This window comes from Tympanuchus pallidicinctus, unplaced genomic scaffold (assembly GCF_026119805.1).
Source record: "Tympanuchus pallidicinctus isolate F22 unplaced genomic scaffold, pur_lepc_1.0 scaffold5, whole genome shotgun sequence".
Classification (NCBI taxonomy): domain Eukaryota; kingdom Metazoa; phylum Chordata; class Aves; order Galliformes; family Phasianidae; genus Tympanuchus; species Tympanuchus pallidicinctus.
Genome location: NW_026294769.1, coordinates 48,848,637 through 48,874,484, shown reverse-complemented (window position 1 = coordinate 48,874,484; position 25,848 = coordinate 48,848,637). Strand labels below are relative to the sequence as shown.

The window sequence follows — 25,848 nt, the reverse complement described above, 5'->3', positions numbered from 1 at the left end:
AGGCTTGGGAAAAATAAGCAATCAAATTAGCAAGGGACCCACCAGCTGGTAACACTGAAAAATGACGTGGAGAAAGGATGAGCCCAGAGGATTCATTGTGTGGATGTACATGGAGACGATACACTGAGACATAACCTTGTCAAAAATCATGATGAAAATGCTGATGGTGCTGCTGTATTGGTATTGTTTTAATTATTTTTTAAAAAGCAAACCAAAAGTGACCAACCAGAAACCACCTTCCTGCATAGGTAAGCATCAAATGTCAGACCTGGAGCAGACCACAGACGTGACATACGTACATGTTACTGCAAAACAGAGAATGGGGTTTGAGTGTGTTCTCAGGAAGTAAGAACCTCACTGAGTGTCAGCCCAGTCCTCCCATGTGGGTGGTAACATACAGCAATTGTGCAATTTCTCTAAAAATTCTCCAGAGATCTAAGTTAGGCATTTGCCTTTGCAGCTTTTCCTGCCTTTGCTGTTCCTGTACCTTTCACTCAAGGCCCTCGTGCTTCCCTGCGTGATGGAGAAGCTGGTTATCCCTTTCACCTAAAGACCTTGTTACACCAAAAAGCCACCCGTAACGATCCGGATGTCCCTTTTATCATAGTACCTGTCCTTATTAGTCACGCTGGAATTAAAAAAAGAAGAAAAGGAAATGAAGGAGGACAGGCAGCGTGCATTCCTCCTTGCCCTCCTTTTCCAAACCGGCCCCTGGAGCCCCCTCAGCCACACCGCGGAGCAGCGGGGCAGCCCGGAGGCAGCTCTGACAGCCCGGAGCTGCCGTGCCCGCGCCCCCGGCCCCGCAGGGGGCCGTGCCCCGCGCAGCCTCCGCAGAGCAGCGCTGCGGTGCGCGGCGCGCAGGGGCCCGGGGACATGCGCACTCTCCGCGGACATCGCTCGGCGCTTCTCCTCCGCCTCCCCCGGGCGAAGGAGGAGGAGAGAAGGAGGAGGGAGGAGAGAGCCGCGCGCCGCAACTTGCTGCTGCTCCTCCCTCGCCGCTGCCCGGCCCCTGCGGGCTGCGCTCGGCGGGCAGCGCTCGGCGGGAGGCGGCAGCCGGGGCGCGCCCCGCCGCGGGGCCGGCGCCTGCCGGTGAGTTGGGGGCGGTGCGCGAAGTTGCTGCGTCTGCCTGTGTGAATGTGTGTGTATGTGCACGTATGTGTGTTTACGTGTGTGTATGTGTGTACGCGGGGCGCTGCGCGGGGCTTCGCGGCCGCGGGGCTCGGCTGGTGGCCGCTGGGCTCGGCTGGTGGCTGCGGGGCTCGGGACGTACAGCCGACTGTCCCGGTCCGGCCGCGCTCCCCCATCTGCCCTCACCCGGCGGCCATTTGGTGCCGGGGTCGGTCCGGCGGCGGCCGCAGGTGCAGCGCGGCGCGGGCTGCGGGAGGAGCGCGGCGCGGGCTGCGCTGCGGCTCGGCGGGCTGGGGCTGCTGCCAGCCGGCCCCGAGCTGCGTTTCCATTCACATCCCGTTACGTGGTGACAGTGTAGTTTGTTGCGCGGTGGCATCTGCTTCTCGTCTTGGGAACTCTTGGAGAGGATGAGAACGGCAGGGGCTGCCGTTCAGAGCGTGGGAGAGTGCTGCGAGCGGCAGCGGGTCCGAGCGGATCGCCCTGGCTGCCGCTTAGAGCATCTCTTTTCCTCAGTGCTTCTGACAGAAGAGCCCGGCGCGCGGTCGTGGCGGAAAGTTGTGCAGCGTTACGCGCGCTGATGGACCCGATTATCTAAATAAACAAACCCAGTGATTTATAGGTGTCTGAGCTGTAATGCTCTGAACGATACAGCTCTTTAACCTTTCTTTCTAATCTGTCCCTCAGAGATTTGGTTTTAAGCAGAGTGATACATCATCTGTGGTGCTGAGTACTTGAGTTGATTACATTTGTAAAAGGAATGGGCTTTGAAATAATACCGAGCCATTAAGCAACAAATGCAGAAAAAGTGTGTGAGAGAAAGAGCAGAGATAACATTCAGGCAGGAAAGATTTTTTTCCTCCTCCTAGCAGACAGGCTCTATTAACTTTTATCTGGAGTTCTTATTTTATTATATTAAGCTAAAAAGAAGAAGAAAAAAAAAAGTGCTGTGTTAAACCAGCAGCAAGTCCTCTTGAAATCTGCCTCTGCTGTAGATAAGTCATGATTGGAGCTGCGTTCATTCAGGGGCTGTGCAGAAGCACTGCTGAAGATATCATGTATTTGGAAGTACTTCGTTGTTGTGTCTGTTTCCCATAGACAGTGCAGAAGCAGAAATATCAAATTGCTGGGTTTCTTATTCTGCATCTTTAAAATTGTATCCTGATGAGTATCCCTGTATGTTAGATGTGCAGCTAAGTTGTAGCAAAAGTGCCCCCTTTCACTGGGAAAGGGATTCATTCAGCTGTGAGCTTCTTTAACAAGGGCCACATTCCGCAGCCTGTAGAGCATCTTGTGTAAGGGGAGAGTCTTTTGCTCCTGTTGAAAAACAATAGTGAGCACAGTATGTGCAGCTTTTTGCAGGCCAAAAATACAGAAGCGGCTTTATCTTTAACCAGTATTTCAACACAGCATTTTATTAACATAAAATCAATATTCAGGTCAGCAATGAGGATCTGCAACTTCTGAAAGAGAAACTGGTCTTAAGGCAGCACAGTGAGTAAAGGTTGTGGGATGTGGCCCTCCACAAGCACACCTATCTCTTACTAAGTTCCTTGTGTGAAATGTCACATAGTGAGGAACAGATTTTAAGGCGCTGCCTTAAAACCCTCATTGCCAGGCTCTTGAACTTGCCTTTAGGTCATGCATTCTATGCAAATGACTGCTACTCCAGAACTACTCTCTAAAATTATCCTACTATTAAAGTTACATTGATCAGAAAGTGGCAACTGGATTTCAAGTCCGAAATAAGGAATGCTCAATAGCCTCAACCTAATTTGCATTTTAAGAAGCACTATGCCGAGGAATCCACAGGAAACACATTGAGTTTTCTTTGCTGGCTGTGCAGTGGCATTTCGTTAATGAAGGCTCTTTCCCGAGGCTGACTTCACTGGCACACAATGGAGTTAAATCTGTTTATAAGCTCGTTGATGGTGCTGGTAAAGTGCTGGAGAGCTCAGTGGGTGAAACAGGACATAGCCCTCCTCTTTCCAGTACGGAAGGAGAATGGAAAATGGAAGGGCTTTTTCAAAGTAGTTCCAACACTATCATTTGTAACAGCAAAATGCAATGCAAGAATAAGATTAATAGACCAACTAGGCTCAAAGACATTGTTTAACATTTAATTGAAACCATAAATCACTCAAACAGCATTATCCAGGCTTCTGCAGTGATGCTTCTGCTTCCAGGTGTTGAGAACCCTGCAGATTTCATTACTGGGATGTGCAGTGCTGAGGGGCCGGCAGCTCATCCTCAGTGCCCCTGAGCCCCACTGTGGTCAGGAGCCATCACTGATCTGTGGGTCACCAACCTGTGGCTCCCCTCAAGTGGAAATGTTTGTGGGATGAATGGCGGTGGCCCTGCTAAATGAGATTGGTCACAAGGCTATGGCTGCTTGATGCTCGTCCTCATGTCCTGAGCATGCAAGGGCTGTCTTAGTGCCTTCCGTTGCAGTCTTTATGTGCATGGTAGTGCTACAAACAACTGCTGTGGTCAGGGAGGAAGTTCAGGGCAGCTTCTTCTTCTGGCAAGACCACAGGTTTCTAAATGTTTATATCATAGAGTTGTAGACTCTTGAGCTCAAGGGTCACTGAGTCCAATTCCCAACTCCACACAGCACCACTAAAAATCCCAACCCTATGTCTGAGAGCAGTGTCCAAACGCTCCCTGAACTCCAGCACTCAATGCCGTGCCCACTGCCCCGTGCAGCCCGTTCCATGCCCACCGCCCCCTGTGCAGACCCTGTCCCTGACCCCCGACGCAGCTCCATGCCGTTCCCTCGGGCCCTGTCGCTGCCACACAGAGCAGAGCTCAGCGCTGCCCCTCTGCTCCCTGTGAGGAGCTGCAGCCGCCATCAGGCCTCCCCTCAGCTCCTCTGCTCTGTGCTGAGCACACACAGGAACCTCAGCTGCTCCTCATACGCCTTTCTCTTTTGACTCATCACCATCTTTGTAGCCCTCCTTTGGACAGTCTCTTAATAGTTTTATGTGTTATGTTGTGGCACCCAAACCTGCACCCAATGCTCAAGGTGAGGCTGTGAGGAGTTGAATGGTCTGGTACTTTCAGTGAGCACCGCAATCAGCTATTTCTTACAATGGCCAACATGTGGAATGGGGAGCACTGCATGCTCATTTGTGTAATGCAACCAGCAGTGAGTTCTAGGCTTGGAAACCACTCTGCTCATGAGGACTTGTGGAAGCCCTGTAGAAGTGCATGGATACAGCAGCTGCAGCCTTAAGAGTCCGGTGCAGTTACTGCAGATATCTTCAGTTACTGTTGTCCATCTCCATCCTAGTAGTGTCTCTCACTGAGTGGCTGTGCCATGCCAGGGGCTCTGTGCAGGTCTCCCATGAGCACACGTGACACATCCCTGGGCCTCCCAGAACCCTGTGTGCTGGGCAGGCAGCACTGCATTTTACGAGCTGCTCATGGACTCCGATCAGCAGGAACTTCCAGGTGCTCAGTGCCGTGCTTTAGAGCATATGCTGCAAACCCCCCACACAGTTTGACTGTGCTTTTCTTTAGTGGGAAAGCATTTTTTTACAGCACTGTCTCCACAGTTACTTGAGCAAACCGTGGTGCCCAAGCCAAGAGCATCAGTCAAATTTGACAAGGAGGGTACCCCTCTTTGAGAAGGAACACAGTTTCCTATGGCCCAATAAAGTGGCACAGTTTAGGGGCAGCTGGTTACATGAAGTCCTCATAGCAGCTCCTGCATCAGGCTACCAAGTAGCCAGGTGAAAATGAGGGGGAGGAGGCATTTTTTCATTTTGTGAGTGTGGTGTAACCAAGGTTTAATTAAAACAGTGATGGTAGATTGTTAGGGCAGATAAATACTGCCTTGTTACAGCCCTCTTGGGTCGTATGTAAGCAGTGTTCGTTTTAGAAAGGATGAATGAACAGTCAGTGTGGAGGATAAAGATCAGCATTGTTAATTGCGATCGAAGTCTTCCGTGGGAAAGTATAAACTCGTGAGGAATGATACTGTCCATAAATGTCATTTAAATATTTACATAACTCAGGGATAAAATTTCTGTATTAAAATACAGAGTCATGTTTGGGGTCCTGTTGGCAATAACTGGGACTTAGACAGCTGGGTTTGGTTGTGGTTAGTGCACCGATTTCTTCTGTGCTTCCGAATGCTTCGCTTGTTTGGATGAGGAGCTGTGAGATATGGTTCAGTAGCTTGTGGTAGCAATGGTAATGAGAAGACAGTTGGACTAGATGATCTTGTAGGTTGTTTCCAACCTTGTGATTCTGTGATTCTAACAGTAACCAAGTGCTCTTCTTCAGTATGGAAAGCCCTTAATTGTTCTTATTTAAGAAAAGGGGTTTTTAATTTTGTTTTTTAGATACTTGGGAAACTATATTTGCATAAACTCTTGTTTTTCAGGTGTGATTAACTTTTAGTTTTTGGTGTTACAGTGTAAGAATGAAAGTCACCATTATCTAAGCTTAGGTGCATGGTGGTTGATCATCCACTGAATCTTCTGGCTGTTGATAAGTCTGCAGAGTGGGGAGGAATTGCTCCATGTGGGAAAGATTTTTCTCACCCACCATAAATAACTGGAAATGGTAGGAACTGTTCTTACACTGCTCATTGATGTTACAGTTCTCACAGAAGTTTCTTTTGTCCCTTTCCAGTTCTCAGAATGCGATACAACCCTTGAAAAATTCTGTCTACTTTCATGTAAACATGATGAAGATGAACCTTTGAGAACATAGCTTATGTTGATAAATAAACTAGCTTGGCCAGTATAAATCTTTTCATCTAACTTCAAGAGCTACACTGTACTGAAGTAAATATAGATGTACTTAATGTGCTCCTTTCATCCAAATACATAACAAACACTCCAATCTACTGCAAACAAACCTAAAACGAATTTCTAAGTGGTTTTCTTCTTGGTACTGGACAAGTTTAGTCTAGCTAGAGTAGGACGAGTGGACGTTACTCCTGGAATTGTTGAAGTGCTGATGTAAACAGGAGAGGTGGAGAGCACTTGGTAGACCTATCTCGTCTGCAGTTCTGTGAAAGAGTAAGAAAATACTTGCTCTAGAGTGTGTTTCTGATGAGCTTGTTCCCACAGTCATCCCCTTGGAAGGCAGCTTGCAGATGACTCTTGGGTTGAAGAACCTGCAGTGTTCCTGCATGCCTCCCCCTCAGTGGCCACACGGCTCAGAGCCTGAAACCAGGTTGCACCACAAGAGCCCTGTCCCCACTTGGTGTGACTTGCGTGAGGCCTCTCCGCTCAGTGTCTGCAGGGCTGCTGCTTGTGAGGCAGCTACACGTGGCATGCAGTGGCGTGATGCTGGGGAGGCTCATTCTGCAGGGCACGTCTGGCTGTGCCTGAAGCCTTGTTTCATGAAGGACTTGAATTCTGTGCGAAAGGTGGCCCTGAAGCCATCTTGACATCTGCTGTGTGCACTGAATGATGACTGCAGCAGCCTTGGTGACACTGTCAGCATTGTGTTGGTTGGAATGTCCGCGAAGGAGGAGTTGAAAGAACAGTTGAAAGAACAGTTCTGCAAACCTGAAGGTGCGACAGCAAGTTCGTTTTTCATTTCTAGACTTCCAGGATGAGTGTTTGCAGTGACAGCATGTTTAAATAGATCACCAACTCGCTGTGGAAAGCATTTTTAGAGCGTGCAATGATTTGGTTCCATTCTACTTGCTTCATGAGAAAGACCATCATTATTACAGAATCATAAAATGTGTTGGGTTGGAAGGGATCCCAAGGATCATCAAGTTCCAATCCTCCTACCACAGGGAGAGGTATTTTATATATACATTTGTATTTCCCATATCACAAAGAGTCTTTGGATCTTCTGTTTAAAAAGGACAGTTGACAAACAGAAAAGTGAAACGTTTTGTTTTGAAAAGGATTAAACCCTGTTTTGGAGAAAAAGACCATAGCTTGGTATTTTCTTAATGATAACAGTTCAGGTTCATTTCATTCCATTGTGGAATAAAATTCCATTCAAAGCTGGCTGATATGTTCATAAGATTTTGAAAATTAGGCTATTTAGAGAACTGTTAGCGTAAGTACAGAAGATTTTCAGTATGAGCTTTTTCTCTGTTGCAGTCTTGATGAATAAGAGATAATATAAAGAGTGATTTATTTGTGAGTTGGAGGAATGTTGTGAAAGATCTTTACATTTAGCAGACTCTTGTACTTTAAATACATAACAGTATATACTGATGCCCAGATTTGCTCACCATTTGACCCTGCAAACAGACATTCAATTTAGCTCATGTCTGATTGCGTTGTGCCATGTGTACAGAAGTGAAATGTATTAAAAACTGTTCATCTTTGGATGTGTTCATCTGGGAATTTACTCATAAATAATTGATAACTCCCTGAAACAAAATCTCTTAATTACTCCTCGGATTTCTCACTTCATCCCTCACGTGCTCATTGTTCTTGTAGACACAGGGGAAGACAGAGGCAGGCTTTAATGAAGGTGTGTGTCAGCTTCCAATGCTTCTTTCAAAAGGTCACCCACCTGAGCAGGGGAATGAAATACATGACAGTAGAGAAACATTTTATTGTCCTATGGAGGAAGGTGGCATTTCAGTATTTTAGAGGAACCACTTAGCTGTTCTATTTAAGACTTGTTTTCATCCCATTGTAGGAGCAGTGCTTATGATGAATCGCTGAATCAGTGAAATGTTTGCATCTAGTGCCCTGCAGGGTGTCAAATTAAGGGCTATTTGATGTGCAGTACCAATTACAACTGTTATATTTGGGCTTGATATGTCAAGATTTTAGTGTTTTTGAGTGTCCTTGCACAGACTGCAGTGGAACAAGTCTTTGTGAGTGGTGGCCTCTCAGTGGAATAGGGGTTTACTTGACTGAGCTCTTGTTTACCAGGCATTGAAGCATAATGATGAGTTCACTTTTCTGTGATAAAAAGGAAAGCCTTTCTGCTAGCCATAGACTTGATAAAGCACATTTGGTTACTATCTAAGAAAATCTCATTTTAATGAAAAAGGTATCCTGTTGTAAGATGAATTCATCTTTTTGATGACTTTATTGCTTTAGAGATACTAGCCAAGTTCTGTAGCAGTCTTGGTAGGAGCTATTTGCTTGCAGTTCAATAGCCCTAACTATAGCTAATGTACAAGAAATGTTCAAATAATGTAAGTAAGAGAACCCTAACAAATCTTACAGCTGTTTTAATGTGAGCTTTCAGATGTTACTCGTGTTTAATTGAAAGTTGAATGCTGTAAAGGCTTTGTCAGTCCTGCTGTTTCTGAATGAAAACACGTTTTATGGACTAGACTAAAGTCCCAGAGAGTTGATACCAGCTTTTGACTTCAGAATTAATAGCTCAGGTTCTTCCATTTTCACCTGGCAGAAATGTGCATCTGTGGTGCTATCCAGACTGGTGACTTCTGAAAAGTACTGGTTTTGGTCAAATAAAATAAGAAAAAAATTCTTCCTGATATTGGAGAAAAGGCGGCCTTTGCTCCTTCTATAAACCGAAAGATTAAGCTTGCTTATAAAGGATTAGCAGAGCTCTCTTCTGTTAATTCATAGTGATGTAGTAAAAGTTGCCTGATTCTACATCAGTGGAAAATCAATTATCGATCAATGGGAATTTTACAGCTGAAGCCAAAGGGATTAGGGGCTCATCGTTTGGAAGTGACTGAAGGAGAGAAAGAGCTGGATATGCTTGTTGTCACATGGCTGTGAGTCACCACTGCGTTGCAGCCACCAGGAATGGCAAAGCAAAGTCCTAGGTTGCTTCAGGCAAGCTTTTTCCAGACTTGCACGAAAGGACATGGGGCAGGGCTGTGGAGAAATCTTGTTTGGGATACTGCTGACTGTCCTTCTTATTCACCTTTAAGAAAAATTGTTTCAAAATGAAAGAGAAGGTGACCTAAAGTCCTGCAGATTGTGCCGTTGTGGGGGAGAATTAATGTGAAATAGGGCCATGGTTTGAGGAGGTCTGATGTGCAGGATTTGGTTAAAGCAGCAGGGAGAAAAACAGATCTGGAATTGAGGGCTGCGTGGAAGCAGTGGTGCCTGTACCTTGCTGCCACCTGGGCGCATTGGTTTGAGAGATGAGCCCGAGGGAGTGGCACACTGCCGGTGTCCTAACAAATTACACAGCCTGGAAAAGATTCTTCCTTTAATAAACAATTGCTGCTTTTCCTTCTGGTAGAGTGCACGGACCAATGCTATTACTATTGGAACTCTAAGAAAACACATAGCTCCACACTACTTTAATTAAGAATGTCCGTGAAGCACATTTCTAATTATAATTTTGCTTTCCTTTTGAACACTGAGCGTAGTTAAAAAGTAGCTCTGATCCAAAGCCAAGTATTGGATGAAAGCATGGCTTGCCCTGTCTTCTGCTGCAGCATTTGGCACGTACGTTCCCAAGGATGGTACCTAATACATCATAGAATATTGTTCAGAGTTAAATTGGATTTCTTATGATGATATTTGGTCAATGTAAATATATTGTTTTTATCTGTTATAATAGGCGAGATTGTGTCATTTAGCATGGAATTAAAGAGATTAAATTAATTTCATTTTCCTTTATTCTTATTAAAGGCAAAATAATTGAGCTCACATCATAGGAGGTTGGGACTCTGCTGTTTGTAGCTTCATCATTTATTAATCTAACGCATTAGATGAGAAGCTTTATAGATTTGCTTGCCTGAGGAAAAAGGAGAGGAATATAGATAAAGGCCAAACTGAATCTGTGTATTCTGTTTCGCACTTTGAGATACTGTCAAACTATTGCCTCATTTTTAGTACGTTTTTGTAAGAAAGAGCACTTGCCCCAGAATATCTAATTGTGACTTAGTGCTTAGTCAGTCTGGGTAGGCTGAGATTTGGACAGACAGAGTGACTTGTGCAGTTCCTTTGCCCTCCTCAATGCGCTGCTGGGATAGAAATGTAGAATTATAAAAGGGCAGGCAAAATATAAAATACAGATGAGAATGCTGTAAAAAGATATGGTTTGTACCATCTTGGCCATCTTAATTGGCTGTCCTAGTTATGGCAGGAAAATAATGGCTGTGTTGCAGTAATCAGCTCAGAAGTGACAGAAGCTCTCTTCTTTCCTACCTTGATGTGGCTGGAGGGGGGGGATGGAAATTAAACATTTGTCTCTGCGGCTCCACATAGCCCCAACACTGCCAGCCACAGATTAGTAAAATAAATCCCTCATGTTCAGATTTAAGTGGAAAATATAAAGAATATTTTCTACCTTTTTTTTCTTTTTTAATGTGTCATTTATTGGCTGGTACAGTGACCTCCATTTCATGACTCTAGTGATGTGCTTGTCACAGAGCTTTCCTGTGGTGATTAATTAATTGCACTGGGGAGTAGTGGCATGTAACATCATGCATGGGAGCTTAGGTAAACAGTATAGACCACCTGTAATGAATCTGTACTTAAATGTTATCTATTAATGCAATGTATTATTTTTTTTTCATGTGATTTTCATTCCTATTTGTTTTTTCTCTCTGCTGTGTCTGTGGTATTCAAATGGCATGCATACCTAGCAACATCTTTTAGTGTTGCCCATGTAGCTGGTTTGGAGCAAGATACAACTAGCAATTAAGGATATGGAATTTGCCAATATACTGGGAAAGGGTTTTGCACTAATTATGTGGAGGTATGGCACAGCAGTATGGCAAATCAGTCTTCAAGAGTATCTTAGTGGACAGTCTGTCCAATCTTTTAAATTGCTGTTCCAATCAATTTTATTGACTGAAGTGAAAGCACGAATTAATTTTTCTTTCCATTCTCAACATTAAGATTTCACTTCATACACTTGATTTATATTTCAGTATTAGTTGTATATTTTGATTTGTGTGAGTTAACCCTGAAGCCCTTCCTCACTTGAGAGTCCACCTTTAATTTGTGTAGCAAGTCTGTCTCATTTCTGAGCAGCCTGTACCTGAGGAGCTGATTTGTATTAACAGATAACTTGTATTGGAAAAAGGGATGTCTGTATCTGGTCATGAGAGTGTGTTAGTGTGAGCTTTAATCAGTTAGTATGAGCTGATGGATGTTGGTTTCCAGATGACTGGTGGCATCTTCCTGAGCAAGTCTGGCGACACAGTCCTAGAGAAGTGCTGGAGAAAGCAAACCAGCCTACAAGCGGAAGATTGATTTTTCCCTTCCAAATGAGAAGTAGTTATTGTGAGTAAATTAGCTAAATTGTTTACAGCAGGCAGATAGCCAACAACTCAGTGTTTCGTCAGCATTCAGACATGGTACATGAGCTGTGTGGTGCATTTCATTCGTGGACACACTAGCATCAGCAGTTTCAGTTGACAGTTTCCAGAAACAGCTGGGGTGAGCTGGCAGGAGAGATCCAGCCTGTGAAACACATGATGGGCCTTCAAGCTCTTGTTTGGACAACCAGCAGACAAGGGTAGCCTTGCCAGAACTGCCTGGCTTTCAGCAACTCCAGAGATGTTGGCAAGGTAAAGATGCAGCAACTCGATCCTCTCTGCTTTTATTTCTGGAGGGAAGTGACCTGGGAGTTGTGTTGCCAGCCATGGAGTGCAGGGCCTGGAAGTACCAGAGCTGTCACAGTGTGAGGAACTGGTTGGAATTGCCTGGACTAGTGAGCCTTGGTGTCATGGGCCTCATGCTTGGTTGTCTGGGAGCCTGGAATTGCTGGGTTGGCTTTTGTCACCTCTTTGCTTCTCCCAGTTGTGGGAGTTACTGAAATTGGACAGCGGTAAAATTAGCAGCAGTTATCAGTTTTGATCAACAATCAAGAACATTTTATTCAGGGTAGACAGTTACAAACATTTTCTGAAAACTTGTTTTCAGAACAGGACAGAAATTAAAATTTGGAAGCGCTGTGATTCCACAGAGTGAGAACTTCCAAGGCTTTGCAGTTTCTGTGTTCCACACTGCAAGAGGCATGCTCATGTTCCACTGAGCAGTAGTATTTTCTATATTGTATATTAGCCTGTGTATTTAATTACACTAATGCTCCAAAAAAAGTATCAGCTTCAAACAGAAAAGGCTTCCTTTCACTGAAATCTGGAGTAATAGAGACAAAAACCAAACACTCATTAGTGTCTGTGCTTAAGCTATCTGTCAGTAGAGTAATCAGTTTTCTGAGGTCTAACTCTGAAATGTTCGTTGAATAAAAATAACGCACCCTGCAGTTTGTCAGTAGCTTACAAAGATTGACTTCAGAAAAATAAATGTGAAGATTGGTGTAGATAAATGATGAGAAGTAAGAGATTCATACTTAAACACCTCGCTACTGCACCCTCGTGTGTGTCTGCATCATCCTGATTTTATATGGGTAGGAACCCATAAGTCAATTGTATACTAAGGGTGGGACTACCATGGAAGAGAGAATTGCAGTGTTGCTTTCTCTCCTTGCAACTGGTGTTTCAGTCTGGATGCAGAGAGATGCTGAAGATGTGCACTGCATATTTAAACTTGCCTTTTCCTCACTCTTTCAAATCACCTCTTATGGATTTTTTTCACTTAACCCTGGCAGCAGAGGGGATCTGATGAAGGAAGAGGTTAGCCTCCAAAAGCATGGCCCAGTGATTTGTTGTCTACTGAACTTTGAATTAGGGGATGTTGATGTTGCAAGTTGATCTTGCAGGTGGATGTAGTTAACATGGGATTTAGGACTATAGGTAGTTTATACTGGGAGAGAGAAGCCTGGCTTCTGGTGAGTCTGCGGCTGGCCCCAGCTGGTCATCACGGTGTCCACAGGACATCGGCTTTGGCTGTGTTATGGAGAGTAGCCAGGTGTTGTCACACATCCAACATTTAAACAAGTGGGAATGACTTGGCAACAAGGGAAGGTTCAGAGTTCTGTATCTGGAGAGGAACAGCCCCAGGCACCAGCTGGAAAGCAGTTTTGCAGAAGAAGACCTGGGAGTTCTGGTGAACACTGTACTGAACATGAGCCTGCAGTGTGTCCTAGAGATTAAGAATTGGTATCCTGGCTGCATTCTACCAAGTGTTGTGAACAGGTCAAGGCTTCCCTTCTGCTCAGCTCTCATGAGGCCACACCCTGGAGTACTGTGTCAGTTCTGAGCTCCCCAATACAAGAGAGATCTGAATATGCTGGGGAGAAAGAGTCTAGTGAAAGGCTGTGAAGATGATTAAGGGTCTGGGGAGCACCCCTCCTGTGAGGGGAGGCTGGGAGAACCAGACCTGTTCATCTTGGAGAAGGCTCATCAGGGATCTCATCAGAGTCCTAAAAAGACACTCCTGAAGGGAGGGTGCCAAGAGGATGCAGCCAGGCTCTGTTCAGTGGTACCCAGTGCCAGGACAAGAGGCAGTGGGCACAAACTGGAACACAGGAGGCTCTCTCTGACCACCTTGAAGCACTTCTTTACTGTATGGGAGACTGGTATAGAGAGGCTGTGGAGTCTCCTTGGAGGTCTTTATTAGCTGTGTGGACGTGGCCATGGGCCCCCTATGCTGGGTGTCCCTGCTTGAGCTGGGGTTGAGCCAGAGGGACCCAGAGACCCTGCTACCTTCATCCATCCTGTGATCGTGTGACCAGACCAACAGCACTTGAAAGCAGCTGTGCTGGATGAGTGGCAGGACCACCTCCATGCCATCTTCCATGCAGACAGAACATTTTTAAAGAGAGCCTGATCTTAAATAACAGTTCCCTGTTTTGTCCTTTCAAGAACTTGAAGATAGTTCTCCACTTGCTCAGAGAAGGTTATCAGTACATTCTGGGTACCTCATGTCTGCTTCTCAGTTCAGTTCTGCTTTTTCAGCCTCCATTTTTAAAACAGAAACTCTTGCTTATGTACACTGGTTTGTTCAGCAGGAGAGCTGTTTGTCATTTTCTCCTGTTCCTGCAGGATGTATACAAAAGAATTTTTTCATTCTGCTATGACCACAGATGTGAAAAAATAAGCAGAAATCTCATTCTTAGCAGTGACTCGAGTCTCTGAATGTTAGACAAATAATGTTTATTGTGCAATTCACTTGTATGGCTTTTTCTACGGATTTCTTTTTTCTTTAAAGCCCAGTTCATAGTAGCTGTATTTGTGCAGCCAGCATCATGTCACATTTGTTTCCATGGAATGACAAACTAGGTGGTGAGCTTGGCTGTCATGCTGATAGCCCGTAAGCAGTATCATAGCCAAGATGCAAGGCAGGAGGCTTTTATCAATACAGGCCTACGGAGAGTGTTTTTGTTGTAAAACACAAAGGTGTGCCACTGAGTTTGTTTCTTCGTTCTGACAGAGCTAACGGCAGCCTGGAAACAAAACACTCGAAATGCGCAGCTTTTTATGCAAGTGGAAGCAATGGAACCGTTATCGGTGACCTTAGCTTTCTCATCTTGTTTTGCAAGCTAATTTTATATTAATTTCAGGCACAGCTTTAATCTTTGTCAGTAGGGCAGCAGCAGTGGAGTTTCCCTTTAACTATTGATTTCCAATTTGTTTTAATCCTCTGACTGTCCTCCTGCAGAATGAAGACTGAAGCATATTTTTTTTCATATTAATTTATTTCCTAAATTGGAATTGTCAAAGTTTGCAAAGAGACTGATCTTGGATATATCAGTGCTGTCTTCTCAGTGTAAATAGGATTGTTCAAGCGTGATCCTTGGTGACTGTGGAAGGCTTTGCAGGTCAGGGATAAAGTTGTTTGAGGTAGAAGAGGCACAGTCTTAACATGAGGTGTTTGATTTTCCTGAAGGAGAAGGAGAGTTGCCATTTTAGAAAAGGATGTAATTTAAGCCTTTACTGAGTTCTCTTCAAATTAAATGCTTGCACAAGAATTATTTCAGTTCTGGATGTACTTGTAATACCAGAGACTTTGAAAGAGTAACAACTGCATATTGTAACCTGGTGGCTTAGACCCTCATGAGTGACAAAGTGGGAGACATTTCTTTTCTCATCAAGATCTGAACTGCAGAGTGGATGTGGACTTGAGTTGGAACAAGTTTAACCAACAGAGGGACAGACTTTTCTTCCTAAAGAAAATAGGTATAGTTCTTTGGTTTTGGTGCCTACAGACTGAGGTGCAGGAAGAAGTAATGTTCAGCAGGATTGGAGCTTATATGGCATTTGAAGTCATTTTAACATGTTTAGAATGGTTAAGAAAGTAATCTTATTGGTTGGGGTTTTTTTGTTTGTTTGTTTGTTTTAAAGCTGCAAAGGTTGACGAGCCAAAGTATTCGTGAGCAATAGCCGTTGAGGATATTTATTTCCATGATAACTAAAATGTGGATTTCTTAACACTTTGGGATTTGCATTTTGATGCTCTGCTGTGGCTTCAAAGGGATTATGCGTATAAACTCAGTGTGCAGTGGTGGCTGATTGTGTGAAATGACATTTGGTGCTACATTTGCTTTTTTATTATACAAGAATGAGGTTTGGTTTTAGTTTCAGTGATTTAAAAAAAGGTACACTCCTAAAGTTGAGAAGTTTAATGATGTTTCCCTCTCTTTATTGCTGTGAATTGTTAAGTGATGCTGATATCTGAAGATAGTAAGAAAATAAATCGGATTTTTTTTGTTATGTTTTATTTGCCTCGTTACTGCACATATGGTATGAGAAGCAAACTCAAGAATTACACTTGTGTTACCCTTAGGAAAAATTGCTTTTTGTTCTACAATGGAAATACACACCAACACTTCAAAGAGTCTCAGAAAAGGTCTGAGATACAGTGCTTGCATATCCATCTTTTAGCTTTGAGGGCTTTTTAGAAACTGAAATACCTTTCCACACACAAATAAAAAGAAACTAGTTGAAAACGGAATGATGTCGGGAGGGAGAAAATTAATATCCTCAGGCTTGACATGGGAGGCTGCTTGGGCACATTGTGTAAGTCATGTGAGGCATCTGCATCAGAACATAAGCAGGCTGAAAGAGTGATCTGCTAAAAGCACAGAAGAGTTATTCAGACTACAAAGCATAAGGATATCTGCCCCTAATGAATCCAACAGAAAACAACTGAACTGTGTTGGGTCACACACAAACTGAATACCAAGATCTTGAAAGGACTTCGAAGAGCAGAGAGTGCAATGTAAAACTAAAGGATAAACTGCAAGCATATCAGAAAGTGGGTAGCACTGATTGACGTGTAGGGCAGCCGAAAGCACGTTTAAAAAAAAAGAAAAAGTTATGTATTTTAGGAGAATATGGACAGGTGCTTCACTGAGTGATGAAGATGAGGAGGTGTCATCTGCTGAGACAGCTGAGTACAGAGATGCCACTGTGCATCTCAGAGTGTAGCTCGTGCTCTGAGGAGGTGACATTGCTGGCAGAGAGCGTGCTGCATGCCATAGTGCTGCTGCTGGGACTTGTGAATTTCCATGCTGCCTTTTGGGGATTTCACTTAAAAGAAGATGGAACCTGGCAGAAAGCAAGCAGTGATTTTGAATAGCAGCGATGGTCCTGAAAGGGTGAGAGCTCCCCAGGGAGCAGTTTCTCTCCTTAGCACACTCAGCTCACTTCTTTTGCCTTCTTTCCTCTTGCGGGATGAGCACAGCCATCCTGCAGTGCTGTTCACAAGCCCTTAACTAATTTTACTGTGTCAGTCCACCCTTCCCAAAAATTAGCTCTTTCTTGATAAATGTTCATCTTTAGCTTCTCCTGGATTTGCAAAAGTGGAAAAAAAATAATGGAAAAAATCAGTGGTTTGCCTTTGGGGTGTTTCATGAGATAACTGTATTATTTATAAATAATTTATGACTTTGAAGCTACACTCTTTTTCTCTCCAGATTATATGTCTTGTATAACCGAATATTATGATTTACCTTAAATTGCCCATCTGACATGCATCACAAATCTTTGCATACCACTTTCTTTTCTCCTGCATGGCCTTCACTTGTGGATAGGAGATTTGCATAAAATGATTTCTTCATGTAAATGTGATCAGGCCGAGGCTCCAGTGTCTTGTTATAACATATGTACCAATTCCCTTGAATTGGGTTAGCATCTACCTCAGTAATTGAATCTATTTGTTAGTTGCTGTAGTTTTCAGAATTAGCACCAAGCAGGATGTGTGCTCTTTGGTGTTTTTGCAGCAGTCTTTTCATTTTTGTCTCATCCTAAGACTTCATTTGAGTGAAACACGACAGGGGTGGGAAGGGATCCTCACTGAAGCTGCCCCCGGCTCCTGCTCAAATGGCTTCGAGGGCTGCCCCTCGCCTTATCTCCACTGGCCCTGACCAGGCAGCTGGCCCCAGTCCAATTAAAAAGGTGTGTGTAAGCTGGAGAGATAAGGGTCCATGTCATCTAAGCAGTTACATTGGGCCCTTCAGCAGAAGAAGAGCACTGGAAGCTGCATTTAATCTCTAGGAGATAAGGAAGCATTGAATAATATGTTGATTCTGAGCTGAATTCTGTGGCCATATGTTTTGGGAGTAACTATCTTTAAATGCAAAGCTGGTGGTAGAAGTCCTGAGCAGGTACAGTGATGATGAAAGTCATGGTGAATGGATTGGCCAGATCTTGCTCAGGCAGCCTTGGGAACTGCCATGAGTGACTATGCGGAAGTGCTCTTCAGTGGGGATTGAGTCCCTTTTCTTTTTCCTGGTTTGAGATAAAAGCTTCTTCCTAACCTTGAGCACAACCCCACTGATTCTCCACTGTTCCAAATTGCAGGATTGTGATTCTCTGCTGTTCAGATAGAGGAGAAGAGGTTGATCAGAAGGAAGATGACGGTTGTCTGAGGAACTCAGCACGACAAAACCCTGGTAGTTTGGCACAGGGTCAGTTTGAATTCAGCTTTGCCTGTTTTGTCTGTCTGTGGAGGTGCTCATGCAGCCTGCTTTCAGCCAAGGAACTGAGCTGGACCTGATACCAAGGTGGATGGATCCTGGTTCATGTGTCATTATTCCCACAGTAATGCAGGTGGCTCTGCCTGAAGCCTCTGGTCTAAAGATGGTCTTGCAAGAGCAGGACCTATATTTGTATTGTGCTGCCCTGCTGTAACCACCTTTGAGTCTGGGCAATCCAGAAACTGGGCAGTATTACCCTGGTCCTGCTGGTTTTAGCCTTGCCTTTGTATAGCGTGGAGCATTGTTGGTTTTTTATTTTGTATTTATTGTTTGTTTGTTTTTATGTCAATCACTGGTTTTGGCAGAAGCTCCTAATCCATGGTTTCTCCTTCCATGTTCAGTTTGTTTTCTTTCTGTTCTTCTAGTTCCTTGTGTAGCTGTCCATCCCCAGCTTCTGTGATCTTGCTCTTACATCCTTGTCTCTCCTTCACCTGAAGCATGAATAAATGAGATAATGAGACACAGGCCAGTCATCCCAATTACTCTGTATATGAATGCATATGTATGTTCTTGTATCTCTCTCATCTCTCATCTTTCTGTCTTTTTATATGGCAGTCTCTGGAGGATGGGATTATCTTTTGGTCTGTATCTAGCATGTTGACTCTGCTCCAGTATGAATAGAATTGGCTAATGGTATACATATTTTGAAAAGCTGGATCTGCATTGCAGTGTTCATGTGGGCTTGTACTGCCCAGCACATTACCATGAAACCTTAGCTACTCATCACTGTCAAGTGTTTCCCTGCATCCAGTCTCTGATTGTACAGTTCTGATTTTTGTACAGCTTCTAATAATTTATGATGCATTTTATATTGATGTTAATGTGTTCTGAGTAAAAGTTTATGGGAAAGATGTGCTCATTTAAGTAATGGTGATAGCATTTTGGTCAGCTATGTAGAAAGTGCAGAAATTTTCAAGTAATTTTTTTTCAAGGTTTCTCCATCTTTCAGTAATTATCAGATAGATAATATGAGCTTGCCAGATCCAACATGCTCATGATTGCCTTCCAACTTTTAAGAGGGACGGAAATTATACACTAACTGTATCTGAACAAGATTCTGCTTTGATAGTGTGATAAAACGTGCAATACTTTGCTTTCTTGCAATTCCATAAAGATCTATTAGCATATCCCTGGTCTGTCAATACAGAAAATAATGTAGATGAAGCTGAATCTACTTCAAGAGTGCTCAAATGGTTATTGATGGCTTAGGAATGCTGTGTTATCAATAGCAGATGAACTGCTTTGCTGTTGTCTGACACTTTATAGGGGTGTCTCATGAATCATTTTCAGATAAAAGGTAAATGTTCTTGCTGTCCAATTTTGCTCCTCTTAAATTGCTACATTTTTCAGCTCTGTCTGCACATTTCCTGAAGGAGAGCTTCCCGGTGGCAGGGGTGCAAGGTGTTTTCTTACTGAGATGCTTTTTTTGAACTGGCTCTGAATTGTGTTGCTTGATTAAAGGCAAGTCTGCTGAGATCTTAGCACGCGATGATCATCTGCTGTGCTCTGTATTCCACAGACAACTCAGCTCTGGGCTGGGCTGTGCCACTGGGAGGAAGGTAAAGAGAAGGGTGATGGGTATCCTTAAATGTACCGCATACTCTTGATGTCTTGCAATTGAATCTGGAATAATGGGCAGGAGAGCACACTGAGTATGATGCCACTGGCCATTTCGTTTGTTACACCTCACTGTATCTCACCTATAGAGAAATAATTTGAAGCCTAAAAACTCCCCTGCGATGGAGGTTCTTTTCAGTATACATTTTCTTTTAAAATGCAGTGGGAGATTTATGTAGAGGGACACAGAGAGCTCTGGTCTCTTGTCTTCATTGCTATTGTGCTGGGACACAAGGAAATCGGCTCTTATATTTTTGACTAATTGGAATACTTTTGCTTTTCTTCTTGTCTTTCCTGTTGTTCCCCTAATTTCCCCCACCCTCTAGGATCTCCTCTTGAATTGACTCTGGCCAATTATATGAAATTAGGTTTTATTATGTGAAATTAGACTTTACTGGAATGACTTCATCACAGAGCTGTGAGATCTCCCCCCTCTTCATTTCTCCAGAAGCTGAAGAGGCTGCTGTTGACATCTAACTGTATTGCTGAGTTGCTTTAAAAACTACTTCTGTGCTGGGTCATGAGAAAGGTTTCCAGTGCAGTATTTTACTGTGATGCATCTATAACTCTAGCAGCAGCCATCAGCAGTGCTGCTACCTCCGCTTCTTCAATAAAGAAATAAATCTCAGTCATTTTTCCTGGGCTCTGTGTGCCAGTTCCATGAATTAAAATTCACAAAGAGAATACAGCATGAGGAGGGGTGGTTGTGTACTTACTTGGTTGCCATGGCAATAATTAAGGGCACACTTGTACCAGTAGACCCAGGAGCACTCAGATCTGGGCATGCTGTATGCATGACCCATCAGGATGAGTCTGGGGCACGTTTCCCCCTTTCTTCCTGCCTTTCCCCCCAGCGTAGTGAGGTTTCTGCAGGGACAGCATATAGAGACAAGGCCTGCCTGATGTCTCTTGGGGAGAAAGGACTCAGGGGACCCTCAAGCCACTGGCATGCCTAAATAAGAGGGTTTGAACAAGATATGCAGCTAATATAAATTGATATAGAATTGTTAAAAGGAACAGTGCATTAGCTTGTCATCATTTGGAAGAACCATACTACAGCTCCATTAGATTATGTTACTACATTACAACAAGTCTATTATATTTTCTATTGTTTTGTGCTCTTGGTGGCAGCTATGCTGAGAAATGTGTTAAAGTAGAAAATACGTTCCAGACCAATTGTCTCCAGAACAGCTGTTTGTACTTCCCTCTGTAGCCACTCTTCCTCTTTTAGTGATCTGTGCATTTCCTCTTTTACCCCAGATGGACTTATGTTGCCTTCCTGTCACTCACTTGACTCTCTCTTGTTGCCAGATCCTCTCAGTTCTCAGTTGCTGCCACCTTTGCTCTGTGTCCTTCTGCATCCGTGTGGTTCCCAGTCTTCTTTTTTACCCATTTTTTCTTCCTAGCTTTTGCCTAGATTGGCTGACTCCCACCCTTCTTCCTCACTAGTTTTTTGCCCTCCACCACCCTGCTTTTCTCTCTGCCTTGGCAGCCAAATTTCCTTGCCATTCATCACATCATCTTCCCTGCACGTGTCTCAGTCCCAATTTTCCCCTTTTCATTATTCTTTTTTATTTTTTTTTCCTTCCCTGTTTTTACAGTATTCACCTTTCCCATTTTGGGGTTCAGTAAAAGCATCTCTGCCAAAAAGCTCTTTCCTGTTTCATGTCAAGGCTGTTTCAAAGATTAGAGGTACTAAAACTTTTCAAAGAAAAAGAATGCCAAGACCTTTTCACTTGGGCAGGGATAGGCATTTTTCTTTGGCTTTATTTTCAGAAATATATGCAGTGCATTAATGGAGGTACTGAAAATGAAATTTAGCAAAAGGCTGCATATTTAAACAGTTGAAAATGGTTCTGAGAAAGCGAAGTGCCAGACAGCTTTAGTAAGCAGTGCTGCTGCCAGCCTCACCTGTTACTCATCATCAGGAAATACCATTACTGTCTTCCAAGTGCTTTTTCTCAGCATGTTGGCAAATACATACTCTTGGAAGATCATATTGATATCATATTGATACTGCAAATTTTGCAAGGCTCTCATTAAGACAGTTATACAAGGAGAAGGAGCTGGGTGAGTAGGAAACTGCTGCCTGCCTTGGCATCTTGGAAGAGGATGTTTGGGAGTGAGAGCCTTACTATGGAAGTAGGCATTATTTGGGAGTCCCTCGATGTTAGGACTGCACGTATGCATGTGCATACACATACAAACAATCCTTGCTCCAAAACTAGTTCTGTATAAATAAAGACATCTCATAAATTACAGGAGCCTTTATCACCCTAGCCTTTCACTTTTACAGAGGTGTCAGATTGGAATGCTGATATCCAGAAGACAGCTGGCAGTGCTGCATAACATTTGCAACTGTTGAAATAGTTTTTGGGATGCTTAATGAGGAAACTCAGAGAGCAGTTCCACCAACCTTATATTGTCTGTGGTCTGTCATGACCCCCAGTGAGTTAATAAAAATAATTCTTTCATGCTGGGAAAAAAATGGAAGAGAAAATGAGCTGCGTAAGATTTGTCTGTGACATTTAAAGTCTAAGTCTGAGTTTGTGTGCGTAATTTATCTTTGGGTATTTGCAGGAGGCAGAGCAGGAGAATATGAATGAGAGAAAGAAATGAGATCTCAATTGTGTCTGAGCTTTCTGATGAAGAGAATTTCTGGTGACTCCATCTGGCTAGAAGGTCTATCTGTGTGATCTCTTCTCCGGCAGATGGAAGGTAACACTAGGAAGAGTCCTTTGATTATCAAAGCATGGGAATGGCTCCAGTGCAGTATCACCCTGAGACACCTCTTTCTTTCAGAGTGACAAGTGATGTTTCTGAGATGTTAGAGCTGATTTCCCCCTGCTGCACTGAACATGTGTATGCCAGATTTTCTTTGGCAATATTAAACCTATCCACCTTGCTTGTCTCTTGCTGGTGAGAAAAGCAATGAAAATACAAGGTATCTGTGTAGACAGCGTAGTGAATACAAAGAGGATGTATTTATCCCCTTCATTAATATAGAACAATATGTGTTTGGTTTTTTTTTACAAAAGTGCCTAGTTTCTTGGAGTTTCAGTGAACTACTTTTTGAAATACATAAAGGATGATTAGACTGACATTAACTGAAGTCTTTCTTTGAACATAGAGGCTCTCTCTCCAAGAACGTAGCTGTTTTTTTTCCCCACTGCTTTTGGCTTTCTACTTGCACATGTCTGCAACATCCCACTAAGTATTCTCACATGTCCATCAAATTTCACCTTGCAACATGCAGTGTTGATGAATGAACCTACTGCAGTCTTCCATTCAGACCTTTCCAGACCTGAGGAAGGGCTACTTTCCCCATCTACTCTGCCCTGGCGAGGCCACATCTGGAGTACTGTGTCCAGTTCTGGGCTCCACAGTTCAAAAAAGAAGCAAAACTTCTAGAGAGAGTCCAGTGGAGGGCCGCAAAGATGATAAGGGCCTTGTAGGGAAAGGAGGAGAGACCTGGAACTGCTCATTCTGGGGATGAGAAGACTCAGAGGGGATCTTATCAACGCCTGTAAATATGTACTGGGTGGAAGTCAAGTGGAGGGGACCAGGCTTTTTGCAATGGTCCCCAGCAACAGAACAAGGGGCACAAACTGAAACATAAGAACTTCCTTATGAACATGAAGAAAAACTTATTTGAGAGTGACATAACACTGGAATAAGGTACAAAGTTTGAGGAGTTTTCTTCTCTGGAGATAATTAAAACCCTCCTGGATGCTTTCCTCTGTAGCCTGCTGTAGGGAACCTGCTTTAGCAGGGTGATTGAACTACATGATCTCCGAGGTCTCTTCCAGCTAATTTAATTCTCTGATTCTGTAGTTTTTAAGAATAACGTTCAGTTTATTCTTATGAGTATCCAAAGATAATTAATGGAGCCTTCTGTTAATTGCATACCACTTCAGTGTCAGAAGATGTCTGTGAGTGTCTGTGTTTGCTTGGAGATAGAAAAGAGTAAGCAGCCATGGGAGCCGTGCTTCAGCAGAATTTCCTCTGGTGTCTGAGAAGATATATGCTGGGGAAGACAGCCTCTACCCTTTTATGCCTGTATTGGCCTCTGTCATCACTCTCCTTGCTCCGGTGGAGGTTAGGAGAAGTTGTCTGAGGTAGTTCCTTCCTACACACAAATTATATCTTTCCCAGCTTACCCATACCAAACCACTGCAGTTTGGAGTCGAGAGTGAGTGGTCTGAGCTACACCTCCAGCCAAGTTAATAAAGATGTATGTAGATCATCTTTGGTGATGGGAATACTTATGAGAAATGTCTGCCCATATGACTCATATGAGAAGGACGTGGAGCAGAGTCCAGAGGAGGGCCACTAAGATGAGCAGAGGGGAGGAGCACCTTTCCTGGGATGAAAGTTTGAGAGTGTTTGGCTTGTTTAGCTTGGAGAAGAGAAGGTTCTGGGGAGACCTCATTGCAGTGTTCTGATACTTGAAAGGAGGTTACAAGCAGGAGGGAAACCAACTTTTTACTCAGGTAGATATTGATAAGACAAGGGGTAGTGGATTTAAACTGAAAGAGGGGAGTTTTAGGTTAGATGTTAGGAAGAAATTCTTCACTCAGAGGGTGATGAGGCTCTGTAACAGGCTGCACAGAGAAGCTGTGGATACCCATCCCTGGATGCATTCAAGGCCAGGCTTGATTCCCAGACAATGACCTAGTGGTTGGCAACCCTGCCCATGGCACAGGGGTTGGAATTAGATGATCTTTAAGGTCCTCTCCAATCTATGCCATTCTATAATTCTATGACTCTTAATAGATGGCTTTGCCTCTTTATCTCTGATTTTTTCGTTGCTGTTCATGTTGTCCCCCTTGATGCTCTCTGATTTTTTTCTTGGCATAACATTCATTTTGATTTTGTATCCGATAGCATTATTATTTTATCAAATAGCGTGATAAATTGTTACAGCTATCCTGCCTAGAAGCCAAAGCAATGATGCCTTCTAATGGCACACTTTACCTCTGCTGCGTTATCGCTGCCCATTTCATTATTTGCACGTTGATTACAGCTATGCTTCTCAAGGGCTATGAAATATTCAGCAGTGTGGAGTACTTCAAGTGCATCACAGTCCTCACAACCAGACACCTGCCCTCAAAGGCAGGGAGGAACCAAAACCTTTGCAGATTTAAAACTGATGTAAAAAATCCTGCTTTGCCTTTGCTTTCCCTGCACCACTGGCTGGAGATGCATGCTAATTAAAAGTTGCCACTTTTCTTGCACTTGTGATTAGATGGGTAGAGAATAAGAATAAATACACAGCGAATGTATTTCTACCATATTTAACAGGCTATGACAAAGAAGGAAGGAAGCGTTGTGGTAAAACTGGTGTCTGTGTGTCGCTGTGAAGCAGCTGGCATTATGGGTGGAGTTGAGAAAAAAGCTGTGTGTTAAGGGCAAAAATGAGCACTGCGGGTCATTTTCTCACGCTTTGTCTCTCTGTGGGAGTAACCAGCAGTGATTGACTGAAATGGGCAATATTTTACCAAGTAGGAAGCAGATACAAATTTTATAAACAGGATACTTCATCATTAAAGAAAAGAAACAATTGCATTGACCTTGACACTGAATGAGTAAGGCCAGCATTGTGATAATTGAGAATGTAACCAAGCAACAGTTCTGTAGTCACTTGCACTGCATGATTTTTTATAGAGCGTGCCAGTAATGGGGAGGCCTGAATCAGCAAAACAGCTGGTTAATGCTTACAAAAAAGGAAATTATTTCTTTGTGCAGGGGGTTTGAGTTGTAATACGTGCTTATGATGATTGTAATTTGGTCTTACGTCAAAAGAAAGTAATTGAATCAGTATATCCTTCTGAGCAGGCAGTTAGCCCGGCAGTATCCCTCATTTCTTAAGCTGCTTTAGAAACGTAAGTCTGTTCTAAAAACTAGTGCTGTAGAAGAGATGGTATATTCCTCCAGAACTAGCCTATTTTATATCCATTTCAGTTTACTTTGGCAGTAATTAGACTTCCCAATCCTACTGGTTTTAACTAGCCTCTGCTTGGAAAACTGGACTGCAGTTTTAACTAATTTAGTTTTGAAAGCCATTCAAGTAAGTTATTGCAACCAACCACTGAAGGTGTGCTCTAACTTCATTTTAAACTAGTCTTCCAATACTACTACAAGACAGTTCCCTACAGAGTTAAAGGTGGAAGACTTTTTACATCTGGAATAAGCATCCAGGAAAAGAAAGGTATTTACTTCTACCTAAGTCAATTTACAAACCAAATTAGTTAAATTTGGATTAGTTAAATTTGGCAGCCACGTGGCCACCACATTATCCCATATCTGAAAGGCTGGTGCTGATGGAAACCTGCAACCTCC

General features: G+C 43.4%; 1 protein-coding gene across 4 annotated transcripts in view; it reads left to right on the top strand.

Moving 5' to 3' along the window:
* The first annotated feature begins 1,030 nt into the window (after positions 1 to 1,030).
* Positions 1,031 to 25,848, top strand: part of PAG1 (phosphoprotein membrane anchor with glycosphingolipid microdomains 1) — a 103,414-nt gene continuing 78,596 nt past the window's right edge. Inside the window, exon 1 of one of the 4 annotated variants that reach the window (XM_052703806.1) lies at positions 1,031 to 1,089. The gene's annotated coding sequence lies outside the window, so the exon portion shown is untranslated. Of the gene's footprint in view, positions 1,090 to 17,726; positions 17,821 to 22,111; positions 22,225 to 25,848 lie in introns of those variants that run through there. The other 3 variants (XM_052703807.1, XM_052703812.1, XM_052703808.1) reach the window with 3 other exon arrangements.